A 15,767-nucleotide genomic window follows, 5' to 3' on the forward strand; every position below is an offset into this window, starting at 1 on the left:
GCTGTGGGGCTCCAGGAAATGAGGTGGATTTCCTGAGAACCAAGCTGGTGAGAACGTGGGCCTGATTACGGCCGGTTTTGCCCAGAGGTTTGTCTTATTGTGGGGTTAGTGTGGAGTGGGCCTCCCTGGTGGCTCAGATGGTAAAGAATGTGCCTGCAATGTAGGAGACCTGGGTTTGATCCCTGGCTTGGGAAGATCCCCTGGAGAAGGGAATGGCAACCCATTCCAGTATTCTTGCCTGGAATGTTCCATGGACAGAAGAGCCTGGCAGGCTACAGTCCATGGGGTTGCAAAGAGTCAGACATGGCTGAGCAACTAACACTTTGGCTTCACGTCAGGGTATGAGTACCTGTAGGTATTGAAGAGATGATCCTGTGAAGTACGCTGAGCAGGCAGGGAAGTCAGACAAGGAAGGGGGAAGTCAGCCATCTGTTGGTAAATAAGCTGCTCACCACTGCGGGCACCTGGGCGCTATCCCAGCGTATGCAACAGTCCTCAGAACTGTCCCTCCATGGGACAGAATATGCGCCACCCACTCCCTCTCCTCGGAGGTTGAGGATTCACAGGCCCGGTGTACGAGCACCAGGGTGCTAAGTCAGAGACGTGCTGAGTCACCCTGGCCACTTTGTCACTCAGCGCTTGCTCTGTGCCAAAGGCCCCCCAGTGGGGATGGACATGGGACACATGGCTAGGCTGCGGCATGCACTGTGCAGTCACTGAGAGCAGTTTGGATCAGGCGAGTTGCCTATTCACAGGAGTGATTCTCCCAGGTATCTGCTAACTATGACTGGGGGGGAGCCCATGATGTTGTGCGAGGTGGCTTCTGTTTTCTTGGCCTCTGTTCAGATATGGGGGCTCCTCTTCCTGGGACTGAGACCTCAGGAACGCAGACTGCACACTGTGTCTTATCAGTAGTCACGTCCACTGAAGCTGGACGTTTTCTGAGTGACAAAGATAGTTTATTCTAGCCACGTGGATACATATGGGAGCAAACCTACATAGAGGGGGACATTTCTGGACCCGTGGAGTATACCCAGGGATCAGCTCTGAATAGCTTACAGACTCCTTTAATTTAGCTCTTTGCTTCTTAACAAGCAGGGTTTCCAGACATCAAATTCTGCCTCTTTTTACCAAGGGATGTCTCCTGTGGGTATTTCCACTCCCTTCCACATCTCCACCCTCACACACTCTCCTGGGGGACACAGTGCTTTCCCCTTGGAGCCAAAAGAGGAGGCTGGCGATGTCTTAAACTTCCCTTTTTCTGACCCTGCCTGGAGCAACTCCTTCCCTGGCAATTTGAGCAGAAGATTCTTCCAGAACTTGAGTTTTCACTGAGCTAATTTTCTTTTTTTTATGTTCAGCCTTCCATCTGGACTTCCATTTTGCCTGTTAAGATCCTGAAGCCATTCTGGCTTTAAGCAAATGTTTACCAAACACAATCTATGATCTAGGGACCGACAGATGGAGACGTCCTTCTTGTTTTCTCAAGTAGAAATGAACTTGACACACAGCTCAATTTAAGTCGGCAGACGTTTGCGGAGAAGCTTCCGTGTGCCAGCTACTCTTCTAGAGCTGGGAATGGTGTCAGCATAAGAACGCTTTCAGCTGCGAGGAAAAGACTCTAAGTGGCTTTTTTTTAAATAAGGAAATTCATTACCAGACAGCAGATGTGGGGCTGGTCCGGGTGTGGCACAGGGCTCTGGCTCCACTTCTCTCAAATTCTCTTGGCTTTTACGTCCTCCATGCATTTTGTCACTAGACTGCCTCCCCTGCTTGATTACAGGACGTTTGGAAAAGTTCCATAGGTCACATTTAGGCATGATAATGTCTGCAAACAGCAATGAGACTTCTGTTCTTCATTCATAGTTTCAGAAGTGAAGAAGTCATTCCCAAAACCTCTCTAGAGGTGTGTTCCCTTCACATATCACTGGTCAGAATTGTGCAACAGGTCTGTGCCCAAAAACCAACCGCTGGAAAGGGGAATGGGATTTCATGACTGGTTTGGAGAGTCCCTTGGACTGCAAGGAGGTCTAACCAGTCCATTCTGAAGGAGATCAGTCCTGGGTGTTACTTGGAGGGAATGATGCTAAAGCTGAAACGCCAGTACTTTGGCCACCTGATGCGAAGAGTTGACTCATTGGAAAAGACTCTGATGCTGGGAGGGATTGGGGACAGGAGGAAAAGGGGACGACAGAGGATGAGATGGCTGGATGGCATCACTGACTCGATGGATGTGAGTCTGAGTGAACTCCGGGAGTTGGTGATGGACAGGGAGGCCTGGCGTGCTGCGATTCATGGGGTTGCAAAGAGTCGGAAACGACTGAGCAACTGAACTGAACTGAACTTGGACCAATCAAGATATACTGAGATCAACCCCAAAAGCATGTGTCCATGTGAAAAATGGTGGCTGCTGGCTGTTTGCAGGGATCAGAGGTCAGAGTGAGCATCTCTCTTGCCGGCAGCAGGAAGAAGAGAGCGGTGGATTCCCTGGGAGAAGACATGTGGGCTGCCACCACCATGGAACTTCAGTACCAATAACAGCAGAATGGCCTGGACTCATTCTCCCAAGGCCCACCCAGCTGCAGATTTACACTTGAACGGATGCAACCTTGACAGAACTGATCAGCAGAAGAAATCTACCCAGAACCTAGAAAGAGGGGCTTACACCTCAATTTTGAAATTGTTCTTACAGATCTTAAAAGAACTGGCCATCAAGTAAAAATAATTGGTAGCATAATGTCTAGCAGAAAGGAGACTTATGGCTCATGAAGCTGAAGTCACAGAAGTTCAAAATAGGAGATTACCGGACATAGGAGAAACTGCTTCAAATCAGGCACCACCTCCTTCAGGGCACGTAAGACCACGTAAAATTTTATTTGCTCTTTCTTGAATTTATTTTTCAATCAATAATTATTAATATAGTCATCATATTATTACCATTTTATATAATTATCATATTATTAATACAATTATTAATATAATAGTCATAATAATGACTATTGCCATTAAGGCTTTAAAACCTAATCAAATTGTAATTCATCTATTTAGGAGTTAGATTTGGTAGTGTGATGGTATGAATTTTAATAGAATTCCAAGCCCATATGTAAAATACAAAGAAAAGTGCTTAGTTAGTATTCTGTGTAAAACTGTGTTGTTCAACATATGAGTGCAGTTAAAAAAAAAAAAAAAAGATGGATACCTAAATCAAATCAGGATTCTAACAGGAGGACAAGTAAGATGTGTGTATACAGCAAAGTTGGATAGAAGGTTGATTGGTACCTTTTCAAATAGGACTGGTCATTCCTTGTAGTTTCTTATTGCTTACAAATATTTTTAAGCTTGCATTTTATTCAAGTAAAATAACAATTTTGGCCAATAACTGCAACATTTGGAGTCTTTTTTCAAAGGAAGCACTGAAGTTTCTTCTGTTAATTCCAGCTCTCCCTCATGGTGCCATCCTTCCTTGTGTGTTCATTATGTGCCTCTGATTTTCATTAGAAACTTACTAAAGAGAGGTTTTTTTTTTTTTTTTTTTAAGTCTAGAAGGAAGAAGAGCTCCTCCAAAAACTATGTTCATTTCCTTCTGCCAGTGCCCTGGGAAATTACCAGTCTAATACTAAATTGAATTCATAGTTTAATGGAAATTTGGAAGTTTTTTACTTTCAAGTAAAGCATTCTAAAGCACAGAGGCCCCTCACCAAAGCTTGCTCAGGACTAAGAGTACTACTGATTGGAATGAACATCTTTGTGTATATTAAACTGGCAAGGATAAGGCAGGTTCAGAGGGCTTCCCTGCTGGCTCAGTACGTAAAGAATCTGCCTGCAATGCCAGAGACCCGCGTTTGATCTTTGGGTTGGGAAGATCCCCTGGAGAAGAGAATGGCTATCCACTCCAGTGTTCTTGCCTGGAGAATTCCATGGACAGAGAAGCCTTGTGGGCTATTATCCATGGGGTCACAAAGGTTGCAAAGAGTTAGATGACAGAGCAACTAATACTTTCACTTTCAAGGTAGGATTAGCGTTTATGGAGTGGCATGAGTCTAGGAGCTAAAATTATCAGGAAAGGTGCAAAGTGACCTGGAGGTCTGAACATGAAAGTAACATTTAAAACTAATGGGTGATACAGCACAGGGAACTATATTCAATATTTTTAACAACCTATGATGGAGAAGAATATGAAAAAATATGTATATATACATATATGTAACTGAATCACTTTCTGTACACCTGAAACTTAGCACTACATTGTAAATTAACTGTACTTCAATTTTAAAAAGTAATGGGTGAAATAACCTGATAAGGTAAGATTCAAAGTTGCAGGTTTTAGAGAGAAGGGATGAAGAATGTTTTGGAAGCAGCAATAAAGAACAAGAAGGATATCACCTCCCTACTTCCTGACAGTGATACAAGAACTGGAGAAGGAAAAAAAAAACAACAAAAACCAGCCGTCACTTGAGAGGGCTGTGGAGGGGCAGCCTCCTTGAGGGGGATGCAGGCTTCCATGAGAGCAGGAAGTGAAGGGAACATTCAGAGAAGAGGGTGAGGATAAAGGACATCTGGCTAATGGTGGATTGTGCATTCCATAAGCCCTGAGGGAGGAAAGGAAAATATACAGGATGTGCTGAGCCTTATGAGCATTAGAGTGTAGGGGAGAGAAACACACTTGGAATTCTGGGACTGCTCGTGATAACTGATATAAGTAGGCATTAAAGGCTTAATCAAGCCTGAATGTTCATTGGAAGGACTGATGCTGAAGCTGAAACTCCAGTACTTTGGCCACCTGATATGAAGAACTGACTCATTGGAAAAGACCCTGATGCCAGAGGAGAAAGGGACAACAGAGGATGAGATGGTTGGATGGCATCACTGCCTCAATGGACATGAGTTTGAGTAAGCTCTGGGACTTGGTGACGGACAGGGAAGCCTGGTGTGCTGCAGTCCATGGGGTCGCAAAGAGTCAGACACGACTGAGCGACTGAACTGAAAGACTTAATGAGATTAATATTAGGTTCAAAACATACAGTGTTGGGAAAACTCTGAGTTTTGGAGGTATGAAGGGTGAGTGTCTATGCCTTGCTTTTGACCCCTGATGAGGAAAGTAAGGAGAACTGGAGAGGTGTGGCCTTGGACCGAGTGTGTGAGGCTCTCTCTAGACTCCAGTTCTGGAAGCTAGAGCTTGCAGGAGCACCATCATATAGAGCTAGTGCTCCAGGGCAGAGCCTGTGGAAAGCCTCACTCTGGTTGCTAAAAGGAGAAAGGGGACTATTCTGTGCCCACCATGTGCTAGGCACTGTGCTTCTTGAGTATGTTATCAATTTTAATCAATATGGCATCTGTGCTGAGTAAGAATTATTTTTATTGAGCCCATTTTGTAGACGTGAGGATGGATCTTTGATCTCCTTAGGTGTCTTTAACAGCTTGCTTTGTAGCATCACAAGCAGCCACTACACGAAGGAACACAATTCCTGATTTGTAAGTGTGTAGTAACTTTAGATGGAGAAGGCAATGGCACCCCACTCCAGTACTCTTGCCTGGAAAATCCCATGGACGGAGGAGCCTGGTCGGCTGCAGTCCATGGGGTCCCTCAGAGTCAGACACGACTGAACGACTTCACTTTCACTTTTCACTTTCATGCACTGGAGAAGGGAATGGCAACCCACTCCAGTGTTCTTGCCTGGAGAATCCCAGGGACGGGGGAGCCTGGTGGGCTGCCGTCTCTGAGGTCACACAGAGTCGGACACGACTGAAGCAACTTAGCAGTAACTTTAGAACACTGGGATATGCAGGGACAAGGAAGGTGTTCACTTTACCTTCCATCAGCTCCTACAGGACAAGTGCTTTAAGGAGAGAAACATGTCTTTGGTAATGAAGGTGTGAAGACGACAGTTCTGAGTGCCTGATCCAACAGGCCTGGGGCCAAGCGGTGCACTAGGTGAGATCCCAAAATGAGAGTGCCTGTGGAGGATAAGCCAAGGAGCCTCTGCAGACGATCATGTGAGTGCTCCAGACAGACAAGCTGTGCTCCAGAGAGACAACATGAAAAAATCCTCCTCCAGCACGACCTGGTCTTAAATTGGCTATTTCCTGCAAACATACATTCAGGAATTTTCCTGTAGGAGCTGTTATCTTCAAGTGCATCAAGACATGAAAATTCAGCAGCAAGAAAAATTTATACACTCCTTTAAATATCTTCCATAGACAGCACAGGGGAATGATTTAAGGGAGAGAGAATAACAGAGCACATTGATCATTTTAAAGGTTTGTTTCACAGTTTTCTGAACTTCTGTCACTGGGGACATAACCCATTATACCATAACATTTGGGGGGAAGTCCTCAACAGGGTATCCACTTGGAAACCCAATGAATTACCAGTACATTTTGCAAATGGGAGCTCAAAATTATACATGTGCGTGCACACACACATATGTAATACATAGGCAATCTGGGTAAGACATGATTTTTTTAATTTTTACAATTTTATTTCCAATACTGGATTTATAGGCACTCTCATGAGATATATTTTCCTTCTGAAGGTAACAACAATAATTTTAGCCTATATGTCATGCTAAGTCGCTTCAGTCATGTCTGACTCTGTGCAGCCCATGGACTGTAGCCCACCAGGCTCCTCTGTCCATGGGATTCTCCAGGCAAGAAGAATGGAGTAGATTGCCATTCCCTTCTCCAGGGATCTTACTGACCCAGGGATCCAACGGGCATCTCGTAACCTGCATTGGCAGGCAGGTTCTTTACCACTAGCGCCACCTGGAAAGCCCCTTAGCCTATATGAAGTGAAGTAAAGTGAAAGTCACTCAGTCCTGTCTGACTCTCTGCAACCCATGGACTATACAGTCTGTGTAATTCTCCAGGCTGAATACTGGAGTGGGTAGCCTTTCCCTTCTCCAGGGGATCTTCCCAACCCAAGGATCGAACCCAGGTCTCCCACATAGCGGGTTGGAGGACAGGATTCTTTACCAGCTGAGCCACAAGGGAAGCCCTTAGCCTACATAATTAACTTAAATAATTTGTTAATGCAGAAGGATCCATGAAATGAAATGAAATGAGTATGCTCCCCGACTTTCATGTTGCCTGACTAATTTTCAGGAGCACGTATGGTTGCAAATTGCAAAATCTTTAACGGAAACAAGACCCAGGGAGGTTTACAGGACCAGTGCAGCAGGTGAGGTTCTATGGTACACGGGAATCGTATCTTAAATTCTAGAGTACCCAAAATGAAGAGAAAGGCAAGTGACAGGCCAAGGATTGATTGTATTTTCTTCCCTCCACAGTTATCAGGCGTAGTGGCGCAGACCAGCAAAACGCTCACATTACCGTACTGCTAAGGGTGAACAGCCTCCTGTGCCCATCACCCTCTCTGGGCCACAGGCTGCCTCAGGTACCAGAGACCTTTTTCCCCCTCATGTAGTATTTATATTTATATCCACACATCCGTCCATTCAATCATCCAGGCACATTTACACGAATAGAACACACTGGCAGATAGACTCTGTGTGTGTGTGTGTGTGTGTGTGTGTGTGTGTGTGTGTGACTTCCACTCACAGAAGCCTACACAAGCTCTGTGCTTTGTCTCCTTTCGGGTCACCCTTCCCCCGACCAGTGATCACCGGGAAGGCACCTGCCTCTGCAGCCGATTCCCACCCTGCTTTAGTTCAGTATGAGCCCAGAGCTGGTTGGGTTGGGAATAGGGGAAGCCCCCCTTCCCGCAGCGTCTAGCGGGCAGCATCGGAGATGGGGGAGAAGAAGGGGCGGCGGCCGGAGGTCCAAGGGAAGCAACGCCCTCCTTTGCGCTGCATTGGTGGCCGCTCCAGCCCTGGGTGTGGCCTTGTCGGGGCAGGTTTCTCCGGAGCTGCTGAACCCCGCCACTTTGAAAAGGGGTGGGGGGGACTCTTGCTGGCGTCCCCAGCACTTCAAGGGGCGAAATGTTACTGAAAATACTAACAAAATTCCCTTGGCTGTTAAAACAATTAAAAAAAAAATTATTAGGTAACTTCCCCCCCCAAAGGCCATTTCAGATGTCTGCCTGTGAGTCCGGCTGTCTGGCCCTACCTGGCATTGGGGTGACCCTAGGCAACTGGCAAAGTTTCCCCCCCACCCCACCCCACCCCCGTCTGCTCCTGCTGCGCCCAAGATTCGCCTCCACTTGTATGTCAGCGTGGGGAAGGGGAAGGTGGGGGGACCTAGCCCGGCCTGGTGGCTCCCGGGGAAGCCGAGTCAAAGTTAAACAGGTCAGGCCCCGGAAACAGGAGGTGCGCCTTTCCCCACTAGGCACCCGCGGGCTCCCACACTCGGGATTCCCTGTGGTCCCACCGGACAGACTCCGGGCGCCGCCCCCAAGTGCGCGACGCACCGTCACACCCAGTGACTAATTAAAGAATGGGTCCCTTTTCACCCTCCTACTGCGAACTCGGAGCCCTGACTTCTCCAAAAGTACCTGCGACCTGGGGGTGACCCTACCCGCCCCATCCCGCGCCGCCGCCGCAGCGCCCAAGACGCCGACTTTCCGGAGCGCGCTGGCCCGCCCCGCAGCGAGTCGTGCGCGGCTGCCGCCTCCCCCGCGCGCCGTGACTCCCTCCTCGCGCGCTGCTCGTACTCTCGCCACGCCGCCGCCCGGCACTGCAGCACCGGGGGGCGGAGGCGAGGAGGCGGAGGCGGAGGAGGAGGACCGCAGCGTGCGAGCCCCGAGCCGCTCACCCGCCCCGCCTCTCGCGGCTGACCCGCTCCGAGGAGTCGCCACTCCGCGCGCTGCGGGAGAGCGCGGCAGACGGAGGCGCCCCGGAGGAGCGAGGCTGAAGGCTGAAGGCTTGACTCTGTCCTAGGAAGTGGATGTCCGGCGGCTGGCGCGGTGAGTAGGAGACCCTGGCAGCGGTGACGGATTTTCCCGCCGCTACTTCTTGTCCCTCCGGGACCAGCAGGCCGGGCGCTGCAGCCTGGGGAACTTTTCGTGGCCTTTTAGAAAAAGCAACTTTGCCCCACCCGCCCACGGGGAGGTGGTTGCAGGTGCGAGGTGCTGCTCAGCCGGCCGGATGCCTTTGCAGGAGCAGGACCGAGGAAGTAGGGGTAAAGAAGATAGAGTGACCCCCGGTTGCCTGGGCTTGGTCTGGGGGAAGCGGGCGCGCTTTATCCCGGATTCTCGACGGAGGTAGGTGGGCAGCTGCGGCGGTTGCGGGGGCCGCGCCCGCGTTCTGCAGGGACCTCTACTATCCTTCGCTTTTGTGATTCGATGGGCAGGAAGAGGCTGATTTAAAACGAGCAGCTCCGAAGCCCTGGCCGGGTGTCCGACTGCGCCTCGCCGGTACCCCTGTACCGCAACCCAGCCTTGGGCTCAACTTTTTAGCCGGGAATCCCTTTGCAGACGGGCGAGCGGCGGGAGATCAGAGGCAGCCGCAGTGGGCGCTGCGGAAGCCTAAAAGAAACACCTGAGATGTAAGGACTGTTCCCCGCTCCCCAGATCTTCGAAGCCCCGGTCTAGTCTAGTGTCCGCACGAGAACTAGCGAGGGCTGGAGAGCCCGGAACCCCGCGGGGCTGTGTGTGTCTGCGCTTAACCACACTGTGCCTTCATTTAGTAAAAACCTACTGAGCGCCTACTGTGTGCCAGGCGCGGCGAGAGAGCTCCACTGGTGTGAAGCTCCGCGGGGAGAGCGGCCGTCACCTTTAAATAAACTACCGAAATGATTTCAGGTGCTGAGAAGGGCGGTGGAGGCGATTCCTCCACCTCAGTGACCCTTTCTCTTGGCGGGCTCTTCCCCCCCCCCCCCCCCCCCCCCCCCGCTTCTGGGTTCTAGAACTGGGAAGACTTTCCTCCAGCGTGCCGAGGGGACAGCCTGGGGCTGGTCCCACCAGGACTACGAAATACGGTGATGAACTTGGCTGGGGGCAGCGGGCACCCTGCCGCAGATGCTCAACCCAGAGCCTTCGTGTGGGCGTGCGGGGACCCGCGGCGCCCTGCGCGCTGGGACGGAGAGGGAGGGGCTGAGTCACACGGGCTGGAGGTGCCGCCGGGACGGCCCGAGCCGGGGTGGGGGAGTCGGGGCGGCGGAGCGGGGGAGGTGGAGGGTGATGGAGGGCGCTCGCGTCACTGGCTGCGTGTGTTAGTGATGCAAATGCGGGCCCGCGAGCGGGGGCGAGGGCGGGGGATGCGGGAGGCGGCGGAGTCTCCGTCTGGGAGCGCGCGTGTGTGCGTCAAAGGCTCTTGGAGGATGGATGTCCTGCGGCGGCCTCGGCGCGGGGCGCGGCGACTAGGGGAGGCGCGGGCGGAGGCGGGGACAGGCGGACTGCGGCGGGGGCGGGCGGCGAGGGAAGCCCCGCAGGGCCCCGGCCGCGGGCCGGCCGGCGCCTCCGCAGTGCACCGCAGTGCCGCCGAGGCGCCGCAGCGGCCGGAAGCTCCCCGGGGACCGAGAAGATGGAGCGTCTTTTAAGGCGCTGCAACAGGGATTCCCTGACGGTCTCCTCCGACTCTGGGCCTCCTGCCTTCATTCTTAACCGACTGACAGGGCGAGAAGGAAAGTTGCTTCAGTTCCATTGCTATCCTTAATCGTGGGGGAGAATTGGGTATTAATCCGGCATCCGCTCATTTTCAGTGGTCAGTTCCGAAAGGCCTCGTGCTCACGGCCAGTTTTCCTGTGAAAGCTTTGATGTTGAGGTTCTTCGGATTCTGTAGCGCTGATCCATTTCTTCACCGTTCTTCAGGAGTTTTGTTAGGAGGCCTGGCCTCTAAGTGGAGCTTGAGAAAGGCTTGCAAAACAGTGTGCCCGCATTCTTCCTAAAAATGTGTTGAAAACCGTATTCCAAGTGCATTCTCTGGTAGAGAATAAAAAGGCCAATCCACATTTCATTCTATGTATTAACAACAGCAACAAAAAAAGGACCCCACTTTCTGGAAACCTAATGGCAAAGATTTTTCTACCGGCTTTCCTGGATGAGCCCACATCGGCAGGATGTGTGGCAAAATGAATGAAGGGAGTGATGGAGCTGAGGGGTTAATGGGAGAAAGGAGGGAACATAGTTACTAAAGAGAAGAGAGTTAAAGGTCCTAGTCTCATTTTCCCCAAGTATTGTGTTATGCCACCACCTTATGTTATGGGCAAGTGACTTACCCTTTTGGGTTCATACTCCGTGTTTGAGAAATGTGAAAAATAGCTGAGACTAGCTCTTATTAAAAAGTTGTTTTGAGGACAAAAGAGAGCGTCTCAGAGTTCTGGACGTACATATTCTGTATGAATGGAAAATATTATAAAACAAAATCCTTTTAAGGAAAGAGAAAACATATTTTTTAAAAAAGTCTGGCGACTTCCTCCGGCACTGTTCCTTTAATGAAATTTGGCCTTCAGTGTCAGCAAATGCAGACAATAGACTTTTCTAGCAGTCTAATATAAAATCAAATGCCATTAGCTGCTGGCTGTCTGGAGGAGGGGGGCAGGGGAGGGAAAGCTCTGGATTGCATCTGAGTGTTTTGATGATGTAGTGGAGAAATTAAATTTATTTTTCATGACCCAATGACATTTGAAAGTAGCATTGGGTCTGAGCAGCACACTAGCCTAGGAGCTTTTAGGTAAAAATCCTACTCATTATTGATACTGTCATATTCTGTAAGTGTGGAAGGTCCCTCAGAAAACAGAATGTAGTTTCCACAGGCAATTCCAGGCAATTACTGCAGAAGACATCAAAATGTGCAGTATATTACCTGACCACAAGTACCAGAAAATCCATTTCCTGTAATTAGGGATATTAGCTCTTATTCTGAGGTAGACTTTTTGATGACATGTTTCATGAATAAAAGTATCTGATGTGTCAGAATGCCTTCCGAATCAGGTCACTATGTTGTTATTCATGTTACTCATGCATGATGGTAGATTCCGGTGAAGAGTAAAAGTTAAAATGTCCTTTTAATTCTATGCAGCTGTATCAGGAGAAAATCTATGATTCATCACTGCTTCTCCGTTCCATGTTGCTGAGGTTTCTGTCTGAACCATGGTTTATGACATGGATACCATTATTCATTTAACACAAACTCATCATTTCGGTGAAGTCTGTTTGTAAACCTAGGAGAGGCAGCCCCCCTCCATCAACTTCATGCAGCTTTGGTACAACGTTGCAAAATTAATTTGAGTTTTACTTTTTAAATTCCATCTCTATTGAGTAGCCAGTGTAAAATGTTGCAGTGGATAAAATTGGAAGCTTCTTTTTTTTTTTTTTTGACATAGCTGAAATAACAAGGGAGGATGAAGTTACTGTTTTAATTCTTGCTGGAATGAGGGTATAAAGACACTATATAGTTTATCTGAAACACCCCTTATAATTAGGAAAGGTCCATAGTCATTGTATATCAAGTGGTTTCCCTGGAAAGAAGTGAACAAAATGAGATGAACTAAGAGGGCTGGATTGGATGGTTTGGTCCTTTCTGGTTCTAATGTTCTTTCCCTCTGTAAAATATAAGAAATATATAATACATAATATTTTATATTTGAACTTTTCTTATAAATAGAATATAAGAGATTTTTTTTTTAATTAACTCATTGCAATTTTACATGGGACCATGGGCTGTGTATTTGTAATTAGTCTGTTAGATTTTGTATTATGCCATGAGGGGTATGAGTTAAAGCATTTTAAAAAGACCAGAGTTGAAAAATAATAATCTCAGTTTAATGTAAAGTGAATATTGAGTTCGATTTAATATGGCAACACTTTAAATGATTTCTCTTGACCACCTAAAGCGCACCATGCCTGCTGTATCTTTTCCTGTGGACAGTAGGTGATACAAATGATTTAGACCAGACACTGTAAACTGTACTGATGGGTTTCAGTCTTCGCATAGCACTCAGATCCTCTTATAATTTAAGAGCACAATGAGATTTATGACGAGTTAGAGTGCTTTCTCCTGTCATTTACCATTCTTTGAAAACCCTGTGAACTAGAAATCCTAGAAGAGTCTAATAGATCAGAATTCTCGAATAGTCATGTGCTCCCCCAGGTCGCTTGTCCAAGTGGAGATCTCTGAGCCCCATCCCAGGCGTCCCAAATGCGTGGTTCCCTGTGTGGCCCAGAGTGTGCAGCTCCCAGGCTCTGCCCCGTGGGTTGGATGCTGTCGTCCGGGGACCACAGTTGCAGGAACACTTGAACTAGTACTTGGCCATGCAGCAGGGACCCAGAACGCGTGGCTCTCTAAGCTGTGTTGTTCTCTTTGGAACTGATGGAATGTCTGCTTGAAACTCTCAGAGGGATCGCATTCTGGCTTGGCAAGGCAGGTTTCAAGATGGCTGGCTTCTTTGGTAAGAGGCAGAGGCAGAGTGAAGTCTGTGTTTGGGAAGGACTCTGTGGAGACAGACGGGCGTAGGCAGAGGGAGCGTGACATAGACGGGTCTGTCTACTGGCATAAAGACTGAAAACCTTGGCCTTCAAAGTCTGCAAGGCTCTGGGTGGTCTGGCCCCAGCTCACTTCTGTAACCTCGGGTTACCTAACCCCCGAACCTCTCCCATCCTAGCAGCCTTCAAACATCAGTCTTCTCCTGCCATGGCAACCCTATCACTTGCTCCAGCCTGCCTTCCTCACATTAATGCCTGGTGTTATTTAGGTTTCAGTCCAGTCTTCCCTTTCTGGAGAAGCCTCCTAAACCTCTTTTGTGAGGTTAAAATGCCCTCCCCCATCACAATGTACTTTTCCTTCTCCATAAGATTGTCAGAGAAAAAGAGCATGCTCAGTTAAATTTCAATTAATTTTTAACATAAATGTCTCAAATATTGCATGAGACATATTAAAGCATTATTTATTATTTATATGAAATTTCAATTTATCTAGGCATTCTGTGTTTTTATTTGCTAAATCTGGCAACTCTGTTTATAAAGTTCATTAATTTTACATTTCCTTTTTTTAAAAAATGAGATTCTTTCATGAATAGCTCTCTCTCCTAAGTTGTTAAACTCCAAGAAGCCATGGACAGGACTGGGGAGAGGTGGTTGTTTTGTCTTCCTGTTTTCTCCCTAGAAGGAGCTCAGTAAACATTATCAGATGAATTAATGAGCTGTTTGAGAAAAATGGTGTAACCATAGACAAGTTTCTTAACCTCTCAGAGCCTTAATTTCTTGAGCTGTGAAAAGATGATTTTTATATCTACTTTTTAGGGTTGTGTGTGGAGGTTAAATAGGAAAAATATACATAAAGCTCCTACCTTGTAGGCAGTATACAGTAAAAGGTACCTTTTCTCTTCTCCCAATGTTTGTCTTATAAAATGAAAGGGTTCCTTTTTAATATATGAAATCCTACTTCCTTTTATTGCAATGCAATCCTGAATGTTTCTGGACTATTGACCAAATGCAGGGTGCTCTGGAGACTCACCTATGCGGTTATAGCAGGGCACCCATCTGGTGAGCAGTGACTCCTGAGGCTGGTTCATGGGCCTGTGGTGTATGTAGTCACAACAGGGTCTCACACTTGTGCGTGTGTGTGCGTGTGTGTGTGTGTGCGCGCGCTCAAGCATGTCCAACTCTTTTGTGACCCCATCTACTGTAGCCTGCCAGGCTCCTCCATCCATGGGATTTTCCAGGCAAGAATACTGGAGGGGGTTACCATTTCCTTCTCCAGGGGATCTTCCCAACCCAGGGATCGAACCCACGTCTCCTACGTCTCCTGCATCGGCAAGCGAATTCTTTACCGCTAGAGCCACCTGGTGGGCTGCCGTCTATGGGGTTGCACAGAGTCAGACACGACTGAAGTGACTTAGCAGTAGTAGCAGCAGAGCCACCTGGGAAGTCCTAGGAAGGGTCTTTTGTTTGATTTATGCTCTGCCCTCACCTTTTGAAATTCCTTGAACAAAGCATCCCCCGTTTTCCCTTCACATTGGACCTTGCCGTTATGTTGTGTGTCCTGGTAACCCACGCACGTTTGTATATAACATGGACATCGGGAGTATTATATTTTGTCTTCATAATGACCCTAGGACCTTGCATTACTCAGAGAACTTGTGATTTTCCTATAGCTTATAACTGACTGAACCAAATTCAGTGTTCTTCGCACTACTCCCTGACTGTCTTCACCTGGCCATGACCAGAAGGTGTAACCATATCTTTGACTAAGCACTGGGAGCTTTGGAAGAACTAGTCTTAGGCCTCCTATCCTTCAGTCACCTTCTCTTCCCCTAGCTGCTCTTGCAATTGCTGAACCAGGGTCTCAAAATTCCAGGTCTGCCTTTCAGGAAAACCAGGACTGCCAGCAGCTGTTTTAGGCGGGTATCTCCTCCACTATTCAGGTTTTAAAATCTGCAGGTTCACCCAAGATAAATAGTCATCTTGGAGGGTTGCAGTTTTTCTAAGAGAAGTATCTGAGATGTTGTTCTTTGCTCTCAATTACCCAGATGAGTCACACAGCACTGGGGCCTCTGCGGCAAGGAAGAGCCACGCATTTTGGCAGTAGGTAGAGAAGGTGACCCACTTTGTCACGTCAAGCTCTGACTAGTGGATCCGCCGGAGGAGGGATAGGCTACCCACTCCAGTATTCTTGGGCTTCCCTTGTGGCTCACCTGGTAAGGAATCTGCCTGCAAGGTGGGAGAGCCTGGTCTGATCCCTGGGTTGGGAAGGTACCCTGGAGAAGGGAAAGGCTACCCACTCCAGTATTCTGGCCTGGAGAATTCCATGGATTGTACAGTCCATGGGGTCACAAAGAGTCAGACACCAACTGAGTGACTTTCAGTTTCACAGCCTGATTTAAGATGTACTCATCTTAATATTACTTTTTTTTTTTAGTAGTTCTAAGCATAC

The 15,767-nt window shown here is 48.2% G+C and overlaps 1 protein-coding gene across 4 annotated transcripts in view; it reads left to right on the top strand.

Annotated features, from left to right (window-relative positions):
- The first annotated feature begins 8,704 nt into the window (after window positions 1-8,704).
- The window catches only part of SV2C (synaptic vesicle glycoprotein 2C), a 215,787-nt gene continuing 208,724 nt past the window's right edge, over window positions 8,705-15,767 (top strand). For 2 of the 4 annotated variants that reach the window (XM_055536601.1, XM_055536604.1), the window contains exon 1: window positions 8,705-8,860. The gene's annotated coding sequence lies outside the window, so the exon portion shown is untranslated. Of the gene's footprint in view, window positions 8,861-8,953; window positions 9,158-9,775; window positions 9,874-15,767 lie in introns of those variants that run through there. The other 2 variants (XM_055536603.1, XM_055536602.1) reach the window with 2 other exon arrangements.

This window comes from Bubalus kerabau, chromosome 10 (assembly GCF_029407905.1).
Source record: "Bubalus kerabau isolate K-KA32 ecotype Philippines breed swamp buffalo chromosome 10, PCC_UOA_SB_1v2, whole genome shotgun sequence".
Taxonomy (NCBI): Eukaryota; Metazoa; Chordata; class Mammalia; order Artiodactyla; family Bovidae; genus Bubalus; species Bubalus kerabau.